Source organism: Fukomys damarensis, unplaced genomic scaffold, assembly GCF_012274545.1.
Source record: "Fukomys damarensis isolate Sample0158 unplaced genomic scaffold, DMR_v1.0_HiC HiC_scaffold_34, whole genome shotgun sequence".
NCBI lineage: Eukaryota > Metazoa > Chordata > Mammalia > Rodentia > Bathyergidae > Fukomys > Fukomys damarensis.
The window spans coordinates 20,239,461-20,259,517 of NW_022900946.1; the positions used below are offsets into that span (position 1 = coordinate 20,239,461).

The window sequence follows — 20,057 nt, forward strand, 5'->3', positions numbered from 1 at the left end:
GTACCAGGGATCAAACTCTGGCCCTTGTGCTTACAAGGCAGGTGGTGCAACCACTGAGCCAAACCCCAGGCTATTTGATCTTTTATGTCTAGCAATATTTGTTTCATGAAGACAGCTGCTCTACTGTTCAGTGCACATATACTTACAAGTGTTAGCTCTCCTTGTTGGGCTATTCTCTTTACTAGTAGGTAGTGCCTTCTTTGTCTCTTTCGATGAGTCTTAGCTTGAAGTTTACTTTGCCTGAGAGCTCTCTCTCTCTCTCCTGGAGACACCTCAGCTTCCCCAGCTACAGAACGGGGCTGAATTTGTCCAAGAGAGAGAAACACATAGCATATGCCAAAGGCCGGGGACAGGTGTGTCATCAGGGCCCTTCTCACATGGCTGCCAGCCCCATTCCCACAGAGCTGGGCACTGGGAAGCCAATTTCAGGACCCGCACGGGAACAGCAAGGGGAGCAGAGGGTGCACCTGGCCTCCACCCATCGCCAGGCCAAAGTGACCCGGTCTGTCTTTGTCCCTCCCAGGGAAGGGCCCTTCCCTAACCAGGCCCTGGCCCTCCTCAACAGAGAATCCTGCCATGCCTCTGAGCAGCAAGGATATCATGGGTGAGCTGAACTGTTGGGGTCCTATGAGCCCTGTGCCAATGGTGCCCACCATACCAGCCTCACACATCCCTCCACTAGCACGGCCAGGAAGCATCTGACACAAGCTTGGCTGCCTTCTCCTCGATGCCTGGGCCTGCAGTGCAGGGCAAGTCCATCCCTGACCTCCAGGCTGAGCAGAACATCGGTTGCCCTAGACAACCAAGAAGCCTACATGGGGGGTGTCTACCTGAGACTGCCCATCCTGGGCTAAAAGCACAGCCCACCTAGGACAGAGCCCTTAGCATTCAGGAATACTCCCTCCAAAACAGCCCAGCTATGAGCACAGTAGGCAGGAAGGGCCCTAGTCTCCACCAAAGCCTGAGAGCCTTAGGATCAGACAGCCCTGAACTGACACTTCCTGACTGTGTGCCCTCCGGCAAGTCATACCACCTCTCTGAGCCAAGACTGACGCATCTGCTGAGCAAATGACAAAGGCCCCCTAAAGACACTGCTCTGAATATTTATTGAAGTCCTGGAGTAGAGTCCCTAACTCAGCATAGAAAGTGAGTGCTTGGGAATCGTTGCTACCCTACCCCCACCTGGAGGCTTGTGACTGAACTCAAACAAGATGGGAGCCCTGGGCAAACATGGGAACAGAAGAGTGGCATGGTCTGGGTCGTGTCCAAAAATGACTACGCTGGTGGCTGGGCAGGGAGACTACCCGAGGTTAAAAGCAAAAATCAAGCTGGTTGCAGTGGTACTTGCCTGTAATCCTAGCTACTCAGGAGGCAGAGGCAGGAAGATCACAGAAGATGTTCCAGCCCAGCCTGGGCAACATGACAGGACCTTCTCTCAAAAAGAAAAAAAAAGGAGCTGGCAAAACAGCTTAGTGGGGAACACTCACAAAGTTGAGATGAAACCAAATGCAGGAGGCTGTGTGGCTGAGGAGACAGCAGCAGTGCAGGGTGGGCCTCTGGGATGTGCCAGGTCTACGCACCACTGTTGAGCTACTTTTCTTTCTTTTCATCTTATTTAACCCCACCCCAACTCAGGTGGACCGTTTCCTCAGAGGCTTTCCCCTATAAACTGTGCTCTGTGTGTGTGTGTGCGTGTGTGTGAGCACATGCTTGCACACGCACTCCCGGGACAGGAAATGTTTCTCAGGCTGAGGTCAAAACATGTGAAAGCCCCGAGTCTGGAGGCCCTGGCCTGTGGTTCAGGCAGCACTGGGCAGGCACAGCTAGAAGCATCACCCTGCGCAGCTCACCTGCATGGCTGCTCCTGACTTGTGTCCATTAGAATGACTAGCCAAGGCGAGAGCATCTGTCCCTGAGTTCTGTGAGTCACCTAGGGAGCTGTCACCCGAGCTTGTGCTCCTGAGAGCCCTAGACTTTACAGTTCCGGAGGAGGAGGCCCAGTGCCTGCAAATGGCATCATGGCCTTGAGGAACTGAGCACTCCACTGTGGCCCTGTGGGGAGTCAGTGTCAGAACTGAGCTGAACAGAGCACCAAGGGCGAGGGAGGGAGGAAGTGGGGTCCCTCAGGCTGTGCTCAGAGATGGACTCACATCCTGTCACCTGCATCAGCTATGTGTCTGGCCCTAAGGAACATGTCTTCTGTAAAACAAGCATCGTGACAGTTCTCACTCCTCCCAGACTGTGCCAAAGAAGCAGTGACATCACCTGATCTATAAGCACTCAGCACAGGGCTCCCAGGAAAACAAGGGATTCAACCCTCACCCGGGAAGGCACCGGCTGTGTGACACCAGGGAGGTGACCTGCCCTCTCTGTCTCTGGGCCCTCTTTCCTTATCTATAGAGATGGAGGAAAGCAGATATACAGAAAGTTCTCTGTTGTGCACCAACTCTTCTGCTCCACACTTTTTCTGACTCACTGAATCCTCACAAGAGGCCCGCAGAGTGGGTACTAGCGTGAGCCCCATTGTGCAGAGGAGGAAACAGGCTCAGACTTTCCCAGGCCAACTCACCCAGCAGGTGGGCTCCCAACTCGGGGAGGCACTGTTTTTCTCATTGGATTAATGCCTGAGTCTGACTGGATGACAGACATCAGAGGTACTAGTAGGGTGGCTGTTGTTGTTTTATGGGTTCAAAACCCTAAGCATGATTATACGGCCCCACGTTTCCCCACAGGGACAATACTGGTTTTATAGAATACGATCAGGGCTTTCAAACTCAGCTAAGGAAGCCAGGCACCCTGGGAGGAGAGTGTCATTTTAACAACAACAACAACAAAAGCCTTGATTAATGAAAATGATTCTTAATATATTTCAAAATGATCTGTCAGGACACAAGGCAAAGACATTTATATACGGCTGTGAAATTCTTTTTTTGGGGGGGGGCGGGTCCCGGGGATTGAACTCAGGTCCTCGCACTTGCAAGGCAGGCCACCAAACCACTGAGCTAAATCCCCGGCCCTGTGAAATTCTTAATAGCTGATTTTTAGAACAACCTATGATGAAACCTTCCAAAGCAGAATGTATACTGAGTAAATCATCAGGTGGGGCCTCCAGGCAGACTGACAGACATTCTTCTTAAAATAATTTAGAAGATGGGTGGGAGGGGAGAAGGGGAGGAATTATTGCCATAATCGTGTTAATAAAACATTTATAAACGTGACTTTCTCTTTTATCACAGGCTTACACATGGACAGGGCATGGACAGGGCATGGACAGGGCATGGACAGCCCACGTCAGAGGGAACTACCCCCCACCCCCTATCCCAGGAGAGAAAGGAATTATCCTGGGTTCCTTCCCTTGTCTGGTAACACACTGCCAGGCCAGGGGGCTCCCACTGTCTCTGCCGTGTGGACTTGCGAAGAGGGTGCAAGCTGAGCATGGACCCAGGAAAGCAGGTCTCACCCACGGGGCTGGCCCTCTTCCCTGGTCCTGCAGAGAAGTGCAGAAGGGAGCAATCCTAGGAGACCTGGCTGCTGTGTCCAGGCAAAGGGCTGTGTCACCCTTACCCAGGGCTGGCTCAGTGACACCAATCCTTCGAGCTGCCTTCTACTGAGGGTCTCCTGGAGCTGGTTGTTGCGGATGGCCTCCCTGCCACACCTCCCTGTCCTGTACGTGTCACCCCACACGCGTGCTAGGCTCTCCCTACAGCGCCTCTCTGTGCCTCTCTGCTTTCTCTGGCTGCAAGAGCAGGCTCTGCCTGTGGGAGGCAGTATAGGTGCTGGGATGCCCTGACCGCAGCAACAGGATGGGTGGATAAATCCCCAGCAACCTCACCTCTAGGAGCCAGGATCCTTGGAGTCTTCCCCAGGCTCTCCGTGGGCCTGAGCTCCAAGTGCCCAAAGCTAAACTTCTCCTTAATTCAGCTCATCCATCTGCCTTCCCTTCCTGTCTGGCTCCCCCAACCTCATCCAGGGCCCACTGGAGTCCTTTCCCAAATAAATTATTCAGCCCCCAATCTTTATCTGGAGCCTGCTTCTGGGGAGCCCAGCCTAAATCACTTTCCTTGTCCTTAGTCCACTCAGTGCTCACATCACCCCTCCTTTTAACCCGCAGGAAGAGGACACAGAAGCTCAGCGAAGTTCAGTTTGAACGCAGATCTAGGAGCCCATGCCCTGCAGTTCAGGCACCTATGCCTTCTGGCCTCAGTGTTCCCATCCGTTAAGTAGGTTTTGCTTCCTTCCACACATTCGCAAGCCAGGACGCCCAGGCCCCACTCGGAACTTCCAGGCCTGCCTGCTCTGTGCTCTACACCAGCACAGCCTCAACTGCCAAAGGTGAACACAGCTGATGATTTCAAGTTCAGAAAGCGCATCTCTCCCAAGATGGCAAACTCTCAAGAAGGGACAGTATCTTCATTACCTCTCCTTTCCCACCTTCTGGCCAGCACAGAACTAGGTACAAAATTGATGCTGATTCACCTCAGTGATAGGGGTGGCTCTTGTGAAAAGATTTAATGCCCGCAAGGATATCTGAAGTCCTCAGGTTGGGATCAATGGCATGATGCAAGAAACAAATAATTACCGGGCCCCAGAGAACAACTGTCTCACAGTTCGGCCTATTCAAAGTGACTCTCCATTGCTGACACAATCAAAGAAAATCAGGGTGGCCCTCACATTCCACCCAAGCTCAAAAGATAAACCTTGCCTCCCCAGTAAGCACCCACTGAGAGCAGACCAAGATGGTAGCCTCAGCCTTCTGGGAACAACAGCTCTTCCCCACAAACGTGGCTTGGGCAGAGTTGTCAGATGCTAGTACCTTCACAGTCCCTTATGAATTTGGGAGATAAGCTCCTGCCTCTCCTTCTCCCCATGGAAATCAGTCACCCCAGAGGGAAGAAGGTTTGCAAGAATCCCTCTAGTCTGGCCAGTCCACATGCTCAGGATGAAGGGACTCACTTCCGGGCCTGAGGCAAGGGTCCTGTGCTGTGCTGAGATGTTCCCTGGGAAAAACCAGATGGCTCCTCTCTGCTGCCTGTGCAGTTGTTAGGAGTGCAGATTCTGGAGCTAGATGGATGAGATTCTGATCCCAGCTTTGGTACTACCTTGCTGGGCAACCTTGAACAAGTCACCCAACCTCTCTGCATTCTATAAAATGGGGTAACGCTAACACCCGCCTGTTGGCATTCATGAGTGGATACATATAAAATACGGGGACATGGCCAGGTGTACAAACAGTGCTGAAAAAATGTTGGCTCTTCCTGCTGTGGTTACTATGATTACCGTTACATCTTAGGTAGTATGGGATGCTTCTCTCTGAGGTCCTTTCTAGATTTAAAGTACTACAATGACATGAAAAGGGAACTAGCACTCCAGGTAGGTGTATCTGGAATGGCCTCCAGATTCCACAGGTTCCAGAAGTTCCTGAAATTCTTGGGGCCCAGTGCATCCACTTGGTGAAAGCTAAAGAGTCCATCTCGCTATGGAAAAACACACATTCTCCCATTTCAGCATTTATCCTGACCCCCTGTGGTGAGTTCAGTGGTGGCCCACACAAGTTCTGTCCACATCCTAACCACTGGTGCTCACGAATATGACCGACTGAGAAAAGGATCTTTGCAGGGTTATCCACGTGAGCCAGCCCCACACCCAGCAGTAAGGATGCTTAGAAGAGATGGAAGGTGGTGTGACTCAGGAAAAAAACACAAGAAGCCAGAAGCAGGGACTGGGGTGATGTGGCCACAGGGCAAACAATGGCCACAGCCACCCACCAGAAGCTGGAAGAGGCAAGGAGAGATTCTCCCCTACAGCTTCTGAGGGAGTGCTGCCCTGCTGACACCCTGACTTCAGGCTTCTGCCCCAGAGCTGCGAGAGGCTATTGTTCTGAGCCATCGAGGTTGTGGTAGCTTATTACAGCTGTTTGGGAAATAAACGCACCCTGAAATACAGAATACCCTCGGTTGGGGTGGGGGTGTTGGTACCTGGGCCCAGTCAAACACTTCGAATGCAAGCTGGTCATAGTGACGCTTGCCTATAATCTCAGCAGAGTGGGAGGCTGAGGCAGGAGGATCACAAGTTCTAGCTCAACCTGGGCAACTTTGTGAAACTCTGTCTCAAAAGACAAAATAAAGAAAGGGGCAGGGATGTAGCTCAGTGAAAAGGCCCTGGATTGAACCCACAGTACCACAAAGGAAAGGCACCCTCTCATGCAGCTCCTGTGGTTGGAATGTGTCCCCAAAAAGGTCATCCTTTGGAAACCAAGGACCTAACGCAGCACTGTAGAGAGGTGAGCCTTTGGGAGGTGAGTGGACCAGGAGGCTTCTGCCCTCATGGATGGACTAATCCACTCAGGAAATCACGGCCTCACAGCTCCTGCAGAAGGGGCTTTATTATGAAAGGGGGGCGCCCTCTGGCACACTCCCTCTGTGTCTCACCATGGGACGCCTCCACCACACCACACACGACTAAGCAAGAAGGCCCCTCCGGATCCAGCGCTGTGCCCTTCAGCCTCCCAGCCTCCAGAACCGTGAGCCTCCAGCACTCTTGATAAATCATTGTGGTTCTTTGTCACAGCAACAGAAAACGGGCTAAGACACTGACTTAACTCTGAAATTTCCCGTGGGAGAAAACTGAGACCAGAGAGACAGCGGACTTGCTTAAGGTCACACAGCAAGTTGGGGTTACAAGTAGATTTCTCTTTTGTTTTTCACGGCCATTTTACAATGGTGCATAATTATGGAGTATAATTTTGTTTTAATACATGTACACATTGCATATTGACCAAATCAAGACAGACAGAGCTTGACAGGACTAGTCACTAAAAGAACTGGATTTCTGGTATCGTTCTCCTGATCTGGCTGGATGTGAGGAGGACAGAGGAATTTTCCAGAGCACAATCGAACAAGTGGGTGGTGCAGAGGAACAAAGATCCTGGAGCACTGTGACCTTCCGTGGAAACAGTGCAGCACAGGGACAGGTAAATGAATGGATGAGGATGGGCTCCAATAAAACTTTAATTATGGACACTATAATTTGACTATTGTATAATTTTCATGTGTCCTGACGTATTATTGAGATATATTTGCTTCTTCCTATAATAAAAATGTACAAACTATTTCTAGTGTGCAGGCAGCACAAAAGTAGAGAGCAGGCTGATGAGGGTCAGGGGGTGTGGTGTGGGAATCCCGTGTGGACGAATCAGGTGCAGAGGCAGTGGCTCTCATGGGGGACTGGGGTGGCACAGAAAGGGGAACGTGCCCCAGGCTGGAGAGGAGACCAGAGTCTTACTCCCTGGCACCCACGGACCAGGTGGGCCTCAGCGGCTGGAAACTGAGACACAGACATCACAGCCCCCAGGCAAAATGGCAGTGACACCCTAACAGCCAAGGCACCCAGGATGGCTCATGGCTGAGTTCTGGAGAGGTAAGTGGCATTTGCCCAGCCAAGCATGGCTGTCCTTGGCTTGGACCAACTGCACGCGTCCCACCCTAGCTACCCCTGACTCAGCATGACTTTTGGAAGTTTCCAGAATGAAATCAAGAGGTTACTACTATATGTGGCTCAAAGGAAGGGGGGACACACAATGTAGGCATGGCAGGAATGATGGCCATTGTTTCCCCAAGGTCTTTGTCATCTCTCAGAACAACCCAGACGTTATCAGAGTCATCAGACAGACCTCAGTTCACACATGAGTTCGTTCTACAAGTAAGTTCCAACCCTATATCCTGAGCCCCAAAAAAGTGGCTCTTTGCTGGAAGGAGGTAGGCGAAGAAACAATCACCATGTAAGGCTCCTGTTTCCCACGAGGCAGGAGCCACACTGTTTCTGATCCCTATGTTCTCCCCAGAACCTTGTGCAGTGCCAAAGAAAGAGCAGAACAAACCAGATAGGGAGGTGAGGAGCCTTGAATGCCAACGCCAGGGATTTCCCTTGATTTAGCAAAGGAAGGAAAATCCCAGGAAAAAATCTACACAGGAGAACAGCACAACGGCTCAACGTTCTAGAGCAGACCCAGTAGTCATGATGGCAATGGAGAGGAGGAGTGAAAGTATTGGCGAGGAGCCTATTCCAGGAGTCCCGCACAAAAACTTTAAAGGAAAACACACAGTCCAAGATGATAATAGTAGAGACGATGCCGCCGAGAATACCTGCAGGCTCAGTGAAGAGAAGAGCACAAGGGGTGAATGCAGCCACTTGAGAAGCCAGAGCTCAAAGAGGGGTCATCAGGAAACAGACAGTGACAGAGGGGGACGAAAAGAGCGTGATCAGCCTCAGGGAACATGGTGAGGACGACGCCCCAACACCCACGGGGAAACAGCAGCTTCACTGTTCATTCTGGCCTCCCCCTTCTTTTCCGGGGGGCAGTACCAGGGATCGGACTTGGGTCCCTGCGCTTGCAAAGCAGGCGCCAGAAACACTAAGCTAAATCCTGGGCCCTGGCCTCCCGCTTCTTACACATACGAGCGCTGCTCAGCCCACACTCTAGCCGTGAATGGATGGCCACTTACATTCAAATCATTAAAACGAAATGCTATTAAAACTTCAATTCCTTGTCCAAGCTGGCTACGTTTTGAATGCGCTACAGTCACACAGAGCTGGTGGCCGCTGCCACAGACAACGCAGAATAGCCCCAGAGGCAGTGGTGACAGACTGACCCTGTCCCCTTCTTGATGAGAGAAAGGCCAAAGGAGACAGCTGGCTGCCTAGGTGCACTGAGCAACAGGGACATACCTTTGCAGGCACCCGCAGCACCGAGGTGGCATATGGCTGCCAGCACCCGCCAAATGGCCCGCTGCTCACCCTCTGTGATGCCCAGTGTCCCCATGGCACCCTGAAGGTGGGCAAAGGCTGCTGCATCCTTCTGCTTGTCTTCGGGCTGAGAGCAAAGGGAGAGAGAAAGAAAAAGAGGCCATCATGGCAAAGAAAATACAAATTCATGTCTTGAAGCCGGGATCAGTGTTGGAGGACTTGAAGTCAGTTTATTACCATAGTAAATCCTCCACCATTAAGCTAAGGAGTGTTGGCATCCAAACTCAGACTGCTGGGAAAATTACAAAAATCACTTCAGAGTGACTCTGGGATGCAGGGTAGTTTCCACTCATTCCCATATGCAGCAAGGGTCAATTTATCAAGGCACTGCCTTATGCCACGTCTGGTCCAGAGCTGCAAAGATTAAGCACACCCAGATCATGACTCTGAGGCCTTCTCAAGGTCCAAGTGGAAAGATTCACAAAAGGAATGAAGTGGGAACAGGCTACATGGGAGATTCCAGATCTAAGTGAGAACCACAAACTTTGGATATCCTACAAGATGAGACAAAATTGTGGTTGACATCTGAAGACAAATAGGCAATGTTGACCAATTTAATTTAACAGAGGTCCTGATAGGCAAAGAAAGCCACATGTGCAAAGGAGATTTTCGGAGACAGCATATTATTTTGGGAGGTGGATCAGACAGAAAAGCACAGAGACAAGGCAGGAGAAGCCAGCAAGATCAGAGCTCGAAGGTCTCAGGCATAATACTAAAGAGCACAGGGTTGAAACTCTAGCTGCAGTTGGCAAGCCCTGACACGGATCCCTGCGCTCGTATCGCTTCCTGGGCCCATGCAGACATCATTAATTGATCAGGATCCCACAGCAAGCCAGGGAGCTCAGATTCATTTCAGGACATTGTCTGCCTTAGTGACCAAAATGGAACATGACTGCCATCACCAGAACAGCAGTGGGAAACTGCCAAAGTATTTTTTTAAACTGTAGGAAAGAGAAAAATGACATGATAAAGTGTTTATGTGTTGTAGAGTTTTTTATGTATTTTTTTCAGATTCATGATCCCAATTATGTTTGATTGAATATTAAAATGAGTTTGAAACCCCTGTGTGCAGCTCCATCTGGCCAAGGCAACTCCACCCAAAAGTCTGCAGGGTAGAGGAAGTGAGCCAGGAACAGAAATTCAGTTGCCAATAATCTGCTAGCAGATAGTGAGACCTTGACTTGCAGTCAGCCTGCTCAGAAATCATAGGTGATGAACCACGGACTGTGGGAGCTGGCAGGTCCTTGAATTTTATAATGTCCCATGCTCAGAAAGCATACGATACTTGCCCAAGGTCACACAACAAATTCAATGTCAGATACAAGACTAAAAAGCAGGATTTTCTGACTCTAATTCCAAGCCATTTGTCCCTTCCACTCAAGCCACTCTTCTAACCGGGAAACATGTGAGGATCATTGACCAATGGGGACAATATGAAAGCAGGTGACATTGAGAGATTTGCTGTGGAAACATTTCAATCAATAGTAAAAACATGTTCCACTGATCCATCATATTTCTGGGACACCACAGGACCGCAAAATCCCTAGCAACCAGGAGCTCGACCTAGCAACCGCAGCTGCTCTGCTGGAGCCAGCAGAGGGAAGGAAGGCAGCGTTTTACCAACACACTCTCTGGTATTTATGAGATTTCAAAGCAGCAGAGAGAGGACACTGGGAGGACAGCAGCTACACATCACAAGTGGACTCCATCATCTGTCACTTAGCTAAGGCAAAGGGAAGAAAGGGAAAATGTGTGTAGAACCTCCTTTGTTTCTTTTGCTTTCCAAGCCAGGGCTGGGCAGAGGCCAGGTCCCCCTAGGTCCTCCTCTGGCTCCCGCTGCAGAGCTCTGGTACCACTTGCAGGGGCTGGGCAGGCCACAGACACCTCTGTACCCCCAGAACTCCAATCTGCAGCCTGCTCCACTGCCCCTAGACTCAGCCAGTGGACATGGAGAGGCCCTGTCCTAGGCCCCCAGGAAAGCTGCTGGGGAAGGCCCCTCACAAAGGTCCCAGGGGGTGCAGCTATCGGTCAGAGGCCAGGGCTGACAGAGGTCTAGTGTCTAGACCCACCACTGCCTGGCTGTCGCCCAGGCCTGAGGTGGAAAGAACAGTGCAGCCAGGACCCGGAGGCAGGGCTGGACTAATGAGAAGCTGGAGCCACTGGGAGCCGCTGCTTACTCCACGGTGAAGCCCTGGTGGCAGGGCTTTGTGGCTTTGTGGCCGCTCGCAGGTGAGCCCCGAGACCAGCCCTGGTCCTATGTGGATGAACCCTCCACATCCAAGGACCTGGAGGAAGGCCCTAGAAGATGCATTGCGAGACATCACCGACGTGAGCCTCCTGACAGGCCCAGCAAGGACAAGTCTACCCAGCACTATTGGGGACCCAGAGGCCAGAGGACTTGGCATGGGGCAGTGGGGCCTGTGACCATCGCCACAGGAATGGGTTAACCTCTGGATTGACTGTTTCCTTTTGTGCAGTACTGAGAATTAAATCCAGGGCTTCCGCACTGACCTACACCCCCAGATCTTTCTTAAATTTTGAGACAGGTCTAGCTAAGTTGCCCATGCTGGGCTCAAACTTGCTCTCCTCCTTGCTTTTTCTTCCCAGAGTGCTGGAATTGCAAACATGTGCCACCACGCCAGGCTTGGAACTTTTTATCTATTTATGCTCTACATGCGGGCAGGAAGTCGGGATTTCTAACATTTTTGTGGTAGCTGTCCCATGTTAACAGAGGTTTCACACACATGCTGGTGCCTGGGTGAGGGCAGAGAACCCAGTGGGAATGCAAGAGGCAGGGAGGTGAGGATGCTGTCACTCTCTCCTCGTGTGGTCACGTTTACAACGCACGCAACAGAGTTCAAGACAGAACGTATCCGGCTCTGGCCTCGTGTCTGGGCTTAAGTTTATTAGTGTTTTAATAAGACCCTCTGTCCCATGGCTGAGTGAAAGGAAAATTCCTTCACTGATCTCCTTCCACAAAGACCTGCTCAGTCCCCACTGGAGGCAGGAGCCCAGCAGGCTGGACACAGCTGGCTGAGGGCTTTCTCACACGGAGGCCAGAGTGGCCAGCCTGCAGGCACCAGCTCCTGGCCCCTCACCGAGAGCAGACACAGGCTCCCTCCACAAGATCCAAGGCCACTGCAATCTGAGGGGCATGGCAGGTGCAGAGCTACCCAGCCCCTCCAGACCCTGTGACCGCCCACAGCCACTTACCGTCCCCAGCCTCGGCTGCTCAAGGCCAAGCGTGAGAAGAGCCCCACACCCAGCACTGCCCGTCCCCCAGCACCCCGTGTCCACATGCCTGCTCCTGCGTGAAGTTCTTGCACGGCCCCAGCAGGTACCGGGTGATGAAGCTCTCGCCTGGCCGCATCTGCACCATGAAGCCACAGAAGCAGAGGAAGAACACCAGCCAGTGCCATGCCTTGTGCTCTGGGCTGGGCCCGGGCTTCTCTTCTGCCTGGCCCGAGGGCATCGCTCCACCCAGGCCTGCACAGGACCCTGGAGGGGACTGAAGGTGACACTCCACCTGGAGGGAGGAACTGACGCAGGGTGGTATGGCACGGGCCCCGCCACCCCTCCCACCCACAGGGCTCTTCTTGCTGCCCCCCCAGCTAGGAGCCAGCATCAGCTTGGACAGAGCCACAGCCCAGAGCCATGTCCCTGACCAGTCCTTAGTGTCAGCCTGAGAACCACCTGAGCCTAGAAGTCCAGTTCCATACCAGGCTGGCACTGTCTGCTGGGTCTCCAGGGCAGACAGGATCCTCCAGCCTTGACACCAGCCCATATAGTTATTTAAAGGTTAATTAACGCCAAGTTAACAAACCAATATACTGACTTCATTAATATTAATACTAATAATGTTAAAATTCATGTTTGGAGGCACAGCACTGGTTCTGTGTACCGACACGGTGTGGGCACATCCCCTCCATCTCCCTTACGGGCCTTGCAGGCAGCATCACTGGCCACTGGTGTCGGCAGAGGTGAATGAACCCAACGTGTCCCATGCAAGCTGCTGTCCTAGCAGCACCCAAGGGCCAGAGAGGGGACAAGAGGAATGGTGTGCACCTGCCACAAGCCGAAGGCTGGAGGACCACTGGTGTGGATTCTCCACAGGCTGGGCAAGGGCAAAGGGGCTGGGGGCAGCGGTGGGCAAAACAAGGTGTGAAAAGGGACAAGGGATGGAGCTCAAGGACCGCATGTTCAGGAGCAGCCCAAAGCCTGCAGCGGGAGACAGAGGTGACATCCCACATCTAGGGCTGCAACTAGGAAAAAGGGAGACTGGGCAGCAGGGCTCCGATTCCAGGACTGTAGGTGACTAGCTGAACTGCCCCAGCCGAAGAGCTGCCCCTTCCTCCCAGACTCAGACAGGCTAGGGTACTGAGAGGTCGGTGGAGAGGTGGATCTGACTGGATGACCATCGACTCCTTTCTTCTTATGCCCACCGCAGTATCAGCCCTAAGCCCCTGGGCTCTGCAGGAGAGCAGTCTTCCTCCAAAGTGCCTTCTCATTCAAGTCCCCTTCACACACACACACACACACACACACACACCCCATATCTGCCCCCACGCCTTGGGAACAGGAATTAACCAACCCTGCCTTGGTCAGTTGTAAAGCCGTCCTCTCACTGGGCTGATTCCAAGTATTCCCTCTATTCAGGGCCTGGCTGCAAGGAAGGGCTTAACTCCTTTGGGAATGTGCCCCAGGCATGCGGAAACGGGAGATATGTGAAGGATGTGGTGGAGAGACTTCTGTGAGCGGACGGCTCGTTGGTCTAGGGGTATGATTCTCGCTTCGGGTGCGAGAGGTCCCGGGTTCAAATCCCGGACGAGCCCAGGAGTGCTGGTTCCTTTTACTTTTAACGAAGCGTGCCCCAAGGCATCCCAAAATATGATTAGAAACAATGTATGAGAGTACAAACTAACGCCCAACGTGAGGCTTGAACCCACGACCCTGAGATTAAGAGCCTCATGCTCTACCGACTGAGCTAGCCAGGCCACTTGTAGAAGTTTTCTCAGTACCTGTGGTCACCATTGTATACAAATCCCCGCTATTACACGGGGAATTGCCCTGGAATCTCAGGTTTGGACTCAGCAAGGGTGTGCATCTCCCTACAAAGAATTCCGGACGTGGACCAAAAGGAAGGAAGACACGCCCACCCAAAGGGACAGACAGACAGACAGGGGCCGGAAAACCCCAGGCTGTATCCGGACCGCCTGTGGCGGTGTAACGCACCTTCTCCCTGCCCCCTCTGAATCCTAATAAACTTCCCTCCAGCCACCCCTTTCTCCCGGATGCGAAACTCCAGTTCCGCTTTTTTAGGCAGCGAGGTTAGGGGTTCAAGGCCCAGATAACTAGAAATAGATGGAACAAGGCGTCCCTGCCTAGTGATTCATAACTGTTGAGTATCCTCTAGGCCTCGGAGAAGTTTGGGGTCCGAAACTTGGACTGGCTCGTACTTTTAAACCATCAAGGTGTCCTCTGCGATCCCTGCCCACACCCGTAACCCTGATCCAAGGCGCTCAGTGAACCCGGAAGGCTCAGAGGCCACTGCGGGCCTGGAGCGGGGACTGTGACCCTGACACTCCGCGGTGCAGCGCTGGGTTCAGCCAGGGCGACCTTCTGCCTCCCCGTCAGTTTGGGCACTCAGGTGAGCCAAAGCTGGAAGCGCCCCCACTGACCCAGTTGCCCCAGATCAGGGACCCCTGGAGGAGAAGAGCTGTGGGCAGAGCCATGGTCAAGAAAAGACAGCGAATTTCGGGGGCTGGAGCCGCTTTGGGTGCAGAGGCGAGGACAGGACGGCCTTGTCAGCCCAGACCACGGGCTCCTTATGGGGGCCGGAGAAACTTGCTTGACCCGAGCACGTCAGGGGCTGGTGGATGTGAGGGTGGAAACCTTATATATTCTTTTTTTAAAGGTATTCTACTGGATTGAGTAGCGTCCCCTCCCCTCCCTCAGAACATAGGATCTTTACAGCGATAGTAACTCCAGATGTGGTTGTAGCAGGATGGGGTGTGTTCTAACTCTATGACTATTGTCCTGAAGCAGGAGAATAAGAGACAGACACAGAGGGAAGGCCATGTGGGGGCGGAGGCAAGTTGGACAAAGGTGTCTACAGGCCAAGGAACTGTAAGAAGATTGCTGGAAACTACCAGAGGCTGGGAAAAGTGAGGAAGGAGGTGCCTCCCTGACACATTGCTGGCCTGCAAAACATGGACACTATGTTTCTTTTGTGTTAAACTACACGGTTTGTGATAATTTGTGGCAGTAGTGACAAAAACGAATACAGGTAGGCCTGGCGTGGTGGCACACACCTGTAATCCCAGCACTTGGGAGGCTGAGTCAGGAGGATCACTGTGAGTTGGAGACCAGCCTGGGCTACATAGGGAGTTCCAGGTCAGTCTCAACTACACAGTGAGACCCTGTCTCAAAAAAACAAAACAAAAGCAAAAACAACAACAACACAAATGAATACAGGGTACTATATTAGTAAGACTTTTTTTTATTCAAAAAGCTGTGCAGGTGCATGGAGCTAACTACCTAGTGCACTGGATGTGAGTTCTTTTTTTATTTAAGGGCGAAGGCATGAATAGCTCTCTCACACCGCTCCAATTTTTAACAAATAGTATATGTTTCTCATACATAATGATTACATTCAGCTTGGGGGATGGATACATAGATGTATCATATCCGGAACATTTTTACTCCCCTTCCCTTCCGCCTCTACCTTCTCAGATTCCCTTCTTGTCTCTACAGACTCTACACCTTTAATATGGCTCTTTTATTTTACTCTTTAAATTATTTATATTTTTAGAAAATTGTATTTCTATTTTGGAATCCTATTAAAGAAAGCATGCAATGTTTAACCTCTGTGTCTGAGTTTTTTGACTTGGTAGTATGGTCTATGAGTTATTGCTTTTACTCTAAGAGCCCCACAAAAAAGGACTAAGACTCACAGCACAACACACAGCCCCCAGAACTGAGTCCAGGGGACCCACATGACAGGTAGAAACAATTGACCTGGTGTCCCACAGATAGGGTGGACCGATATCTTCTGAAATTGTTATTGTCTCTCCTGGTTTAACAGCTTTCTCCGTGGTAACAAATGATCTGTATATTAACCAAAACTCTTCGCCCAACGTGGGGCTCGAACCCACGACCCTGAGATTAAGAGTCTCATGCTCTACCGACTGAGCTAGCCGGGCAGTTGCAGGTTTATCCTTTCCTACTTTACTGTCCTGCATCCTAGAGGTAGGTCCTTAAAACGAAAAATCAAAGCGGAGGGTGGATTTGGAGAAGCGGCACTGATGTGACTACCACGGAGCTGGCCCTCTGGCGTTCAAACAGGTGAGCACAGTCCCCGATGGGGGACTCCCGGCCCGCTGGAACCCCACATCCACCTCCTGCTGCCTCTACCACAGCTAGCTAGCTGCAGAATGTGGATCTTTTCACCTCAGCATTGTGCAGTCCCCTCCCTCTCCCATTTGTTGGGATTTTTAGTCTGGGGCCTCTGCTCTAGGTCAGGACCTCCCCAGGTCGGAGGAGATGGCGTGGAGTTGGCTGGGAATAAGCAAAGGATCTTCAAAAGCCTGGCTCGTTGGTCTGGAGTCATGATTCCTGCTTAGGGTGCAAGAGGTTCCAGACGAGCCCTTTTTTTCTAAACCTTTCTTCAGCATCAGGGATTCCTGATGGGAATCCTGTGGGAATCCTGAGACCTGAGCCGACTGCAGCAGGCGCGGGTCCGCCTTCTGTGGGCTGCGGAGCGGTTCGGCCCCGCCTGCGCCGCTGCTTCTGATAGCCTCGGAGGGATGCTTAGCGGGGCTCCAGGACTCGGGGTGCCTCGTGAAATGGACCTCTTTGACCGCGGCCCAGTCTCTCCTCACCTCCCCTTTCACCTCTTGAGATTTGCACAGCAGCTGCTGAGGCGCCTCGGCCTGCGATCCGGGGCCCCGCGGGCCTTCCGCCGACCTGAGAGCCCCGTCCATGACGTCGGCCCAACTTTCTCTCTGTGCACCTGGGAGTAGTAACAGGCTCCCCTTTCCCACCCAGCCAGTCTCAACTTGAATGAGAAAAGATCAGTAAGAGATACGCACACAGATGATTTGTTATTTTTTTGTGGTACAGGTGCGTTGAACCTAGCGGTGCTCTACCCCTGAGCTGCACCCCAGCGACTCCCCCTTATCCCGAGACACTGGCTCAGTAAATCACCCAGGTGAGACTCGAATTCATGATTCTCCTGCCTCAGCCTCAGCCTATTAGTACTGGGATTGCCAGCCTGTACCATCATGCCCATTAATGTGTTTAAACCTAAAAATAAATTGATTTTAAGTAATTCAAAGGAACCATATGTGGACTTTCCATGCGGACAAGTGAAACGTGACGCCCCCCCCCTCCCCCGCACCCCATCTGGGCCGCGGATCGGTGTGTGGTGAGCTCAGCTTGCACGTGTCTACCCTGAATCCTGCTCACGGAAGATGGCTCCGGGTGGCCACTAAATCTTGGCTGCCGATTCCTAGGTCGGTGTGACTCCGAGCCCCAACCCCACTCTGCACTGTCTTGGAGTCCCCTGCGCTACAGCCGCGCAGCTGCAGCTCCTGGCTAAAGACATACGATTCCCATCCCCGTTTCCGCTGGCGGCACGGAGAGATTCTAAGGGAGGCGGCACCGTCTCCTGGAAGTCTCCAAACGCAGGATGCATGAAAGGTACACCAAGATGGCCACATCTGCACCAGTTTATCTGGGAGCAGACCAGCTCTAGTATTTTGAGTAGCTGATAGTCAAATGACATTCAGGCTAATTCTGCAGTTCCTCTGCTGGCTCAGTGGGTAGAGCATGAGCCTCTTAATCTTAGGGTCCTGGGTTTGAACCCCGTGTTGGGTGCTCTTTTGACTTTGGACTTGCTGGTAGTTATAGGGAGCCTGATGGAAAGGAAGTGATGACAACCAGTACCTGTCAGCTATATCCTAACATCTCAGCATTAGTCCACCAAAGGGCCCCTTATTAAACTTTCCTTTCCCTGGTGGGTGGCTTTAGAAACAAGTCCATGATTTACAGCTAACAGAGCCAGGCTCTGCTGTAGCTGTTCATCTGCAGAAGAGCTCTAAAAAGCAACTTTTGCTAGGACTTTCACTCTCAGAGAGAAGGATTACTCCAGTGACTCCCTCACCACAAGCACAGGTCAACATCAGGATGGAATCCACTAGTTTGCCCTTTCCAGGAGAGGGGAAAGCAGGCCCCCACCACTACCAACCAAAGGGAACCACTACCAAAAAAGATCCCCTAGTGAGAGCTGGGCCTTTGTCACATGGCTCAGGGGAGCCACCCTGCTGTTTGTCCTTAAACTAGGGCTCATCTAGGATTTGGACTTGGAACAGGTTACACCCTAGGTGAGAATCACACCCCTAGACCAACAGGCCAGCTAGAAACAGGCTCTTGTTACCAAAGGCGTGCCTATTCAGGCTCCACCCTGGCTGATCTGGAATTGGCAGTTTTCGTCAACTGTCCCCTTTCTTTTTGCAAGGCAGGCAGTGGCACCACTGTGCTAACATCCCCAGCATCTGACCCCTTTCTTGCTGCTGTCAGCCTATAATTCTCTGGCAGATTGAGGGACCCTCCAGAGTCTCACTCTGCTCCCCAGCCCCTTTTCTCTGCCCCTTCAGGTGCAAGGACCCACATCCAGGAGTACAACCCTTACATGGGAGCTTAGATGCCTCCCAGGAGGGCCCTGGAGAGAGTGGGGGGCTTACATGGAAGGAATTGGAAAGCTCTTTCAGAAGACACCCTCTCCACCACCAGGTGTGGGGTGCACGCCTGTAATCCCAGCACTCAGGAGGCTGAGGCAGGAGGATTCGAGCCCAGCCTGGGCTACATAGTGAGTTCCAGGTCAGTCTCAACTATATAGTGAGACACTGTCTCGAAAAAAATCAAAAGAAGAAGAAGGGGCGGGGCAAGGAGAAGGAGGAGGAGGAGGAGGAGAGGAAGAAGATGACGACACCCTCTCCATCCTCTTCATACACCTGCAGATCTGGTCTCAGTGCCCAGGCCCAGGCTGGCCATTCAGGTCCAACTCTAGTCTGGGCCCATCTCCCCTCTATCCCCACAGCCCTGCTGGGAACTTCGTCCATGCGATCAATTCACCGGAAAAGGAAACTGTGGCTCCTCTGGGCTTTGAAGCCAAGTGGAATAAAAGATCTGCTCCCCAGGGTCCATCCTCCTCTGTGCAATCTATGCCCCAAACTATCTGCTTTTAATTCGCTGGATAAATTGTGACTGAGCCTTGCGAGAGCCAGGCCCTGACTCTGTAGAGGGGACAGAACCCAGCAGCAGCCTTATGGAGGGCGTTCGGTACTGCATGAAGGAGTCATGCTGCAGCCTCGGAAGTGTAACTCTCCAGCTAATGGGGACGATAATGCTTTTGCCCTAAAGAGCAGGAGTCTTACTATGTTCGGGCTCAGGAAAAGGGACTGGAGAGAAGCCTGGTTACTGCTTGATCACATAGGGCTCAGGGTCCAGTGAGGGCTCCCCAGGCAACTTAGTGGGCCCAGGTTCTGAGCAAGAGATCTGACTAAGGTTAGGAGCCTGAGAGTCAGGAGTATGAAAGGGACCCCCAGCACATAGAAGAACCCTGAGATTAAGAAGAGAGATCTGTGTCAGGTATGGTGGCACACAACCTGTAATCGCAGCATTTGGGAGGCTGAGGCAGGAAGATCTCCATGAGTTCAAGGACACCCTGGGTGACATAATGAGTTCAAGGCCAACCTGACCTACACAGCAAGACCCTGTGGGGTGGGGTGGGAGGGAGAAAGCTGTGAGTTTAGGCCAGGGGCAGTGCCCACTGGTGAGGTGGGTACATACTCCAGAGCTCTTACTCTGTGCTCAGCTTACCTGACAGGGACAGTAATCTCCAGGTCTACTTGACTAAGACCCAGATTGGATCATTCTTCTCAGCTTTAGAGGTAAAATTTCTGCCAAAGCCCTCAGTCCCTGCCATTGATAACCATCTCTTATTTTTTACATTCTGATGCTTTGAAGCTGGTGGCTTTGATGGCTGTGAGAAGGTCACACCTCCTAGGTGTGATCACACCTCTCTCCCTTCCTAGAGATAGCAAGCAATTCCTCTGGGATTGCACATCTTCAAATGGCAAGCTCACCAAACCAAAACCCACCCTTGCCTACCACCAGTGACTTCCTTTTTTGGGGTCCTCACCCATTGGCTACTGTCCACCTGCCCTAGTCACCAAGGGCCAGGTACTAGACAA

General features: G+C 52.1%; 3 non-coding genes across 3 annotated transcripts; 1 reads left to right on the top strand and 2 right to left on the bottom strand.

Moving 5' to 3' along the window:
• The first annotated feature begins 13,562 nt into the window (after nucleotides 1-13,562).
• On the top strand, nucleotides 13,563-13,634 carry Trnap-cgg. Its single transcript has one exon. It is a non-coding gene; the product is annotated as a tRNA-Pro (tRNA).
• An 89-nt stretch (nucleotides 13,635-13,723) lies between these two features.
• On the bottom strand, nucleotides 13,724-13,796 carry Trnak-cuu. The gene has a single exon. It is a non-coding gene; the product is annotated as a tRNA-Lys (tRNA).
• Nucleotides 13,797-15,931: 2,135 nt separating this feature from the next.
• Trnak-cuu lies at nucleotides 15,932-16,004 on the bottom strand. The gene has a single exon. It is a non-coding gene; the product is annotated as a tRNA-Lys (tRNA).
• Nucleotides 16,005-20,057: the final 4,053 nt, after the last annotated feature.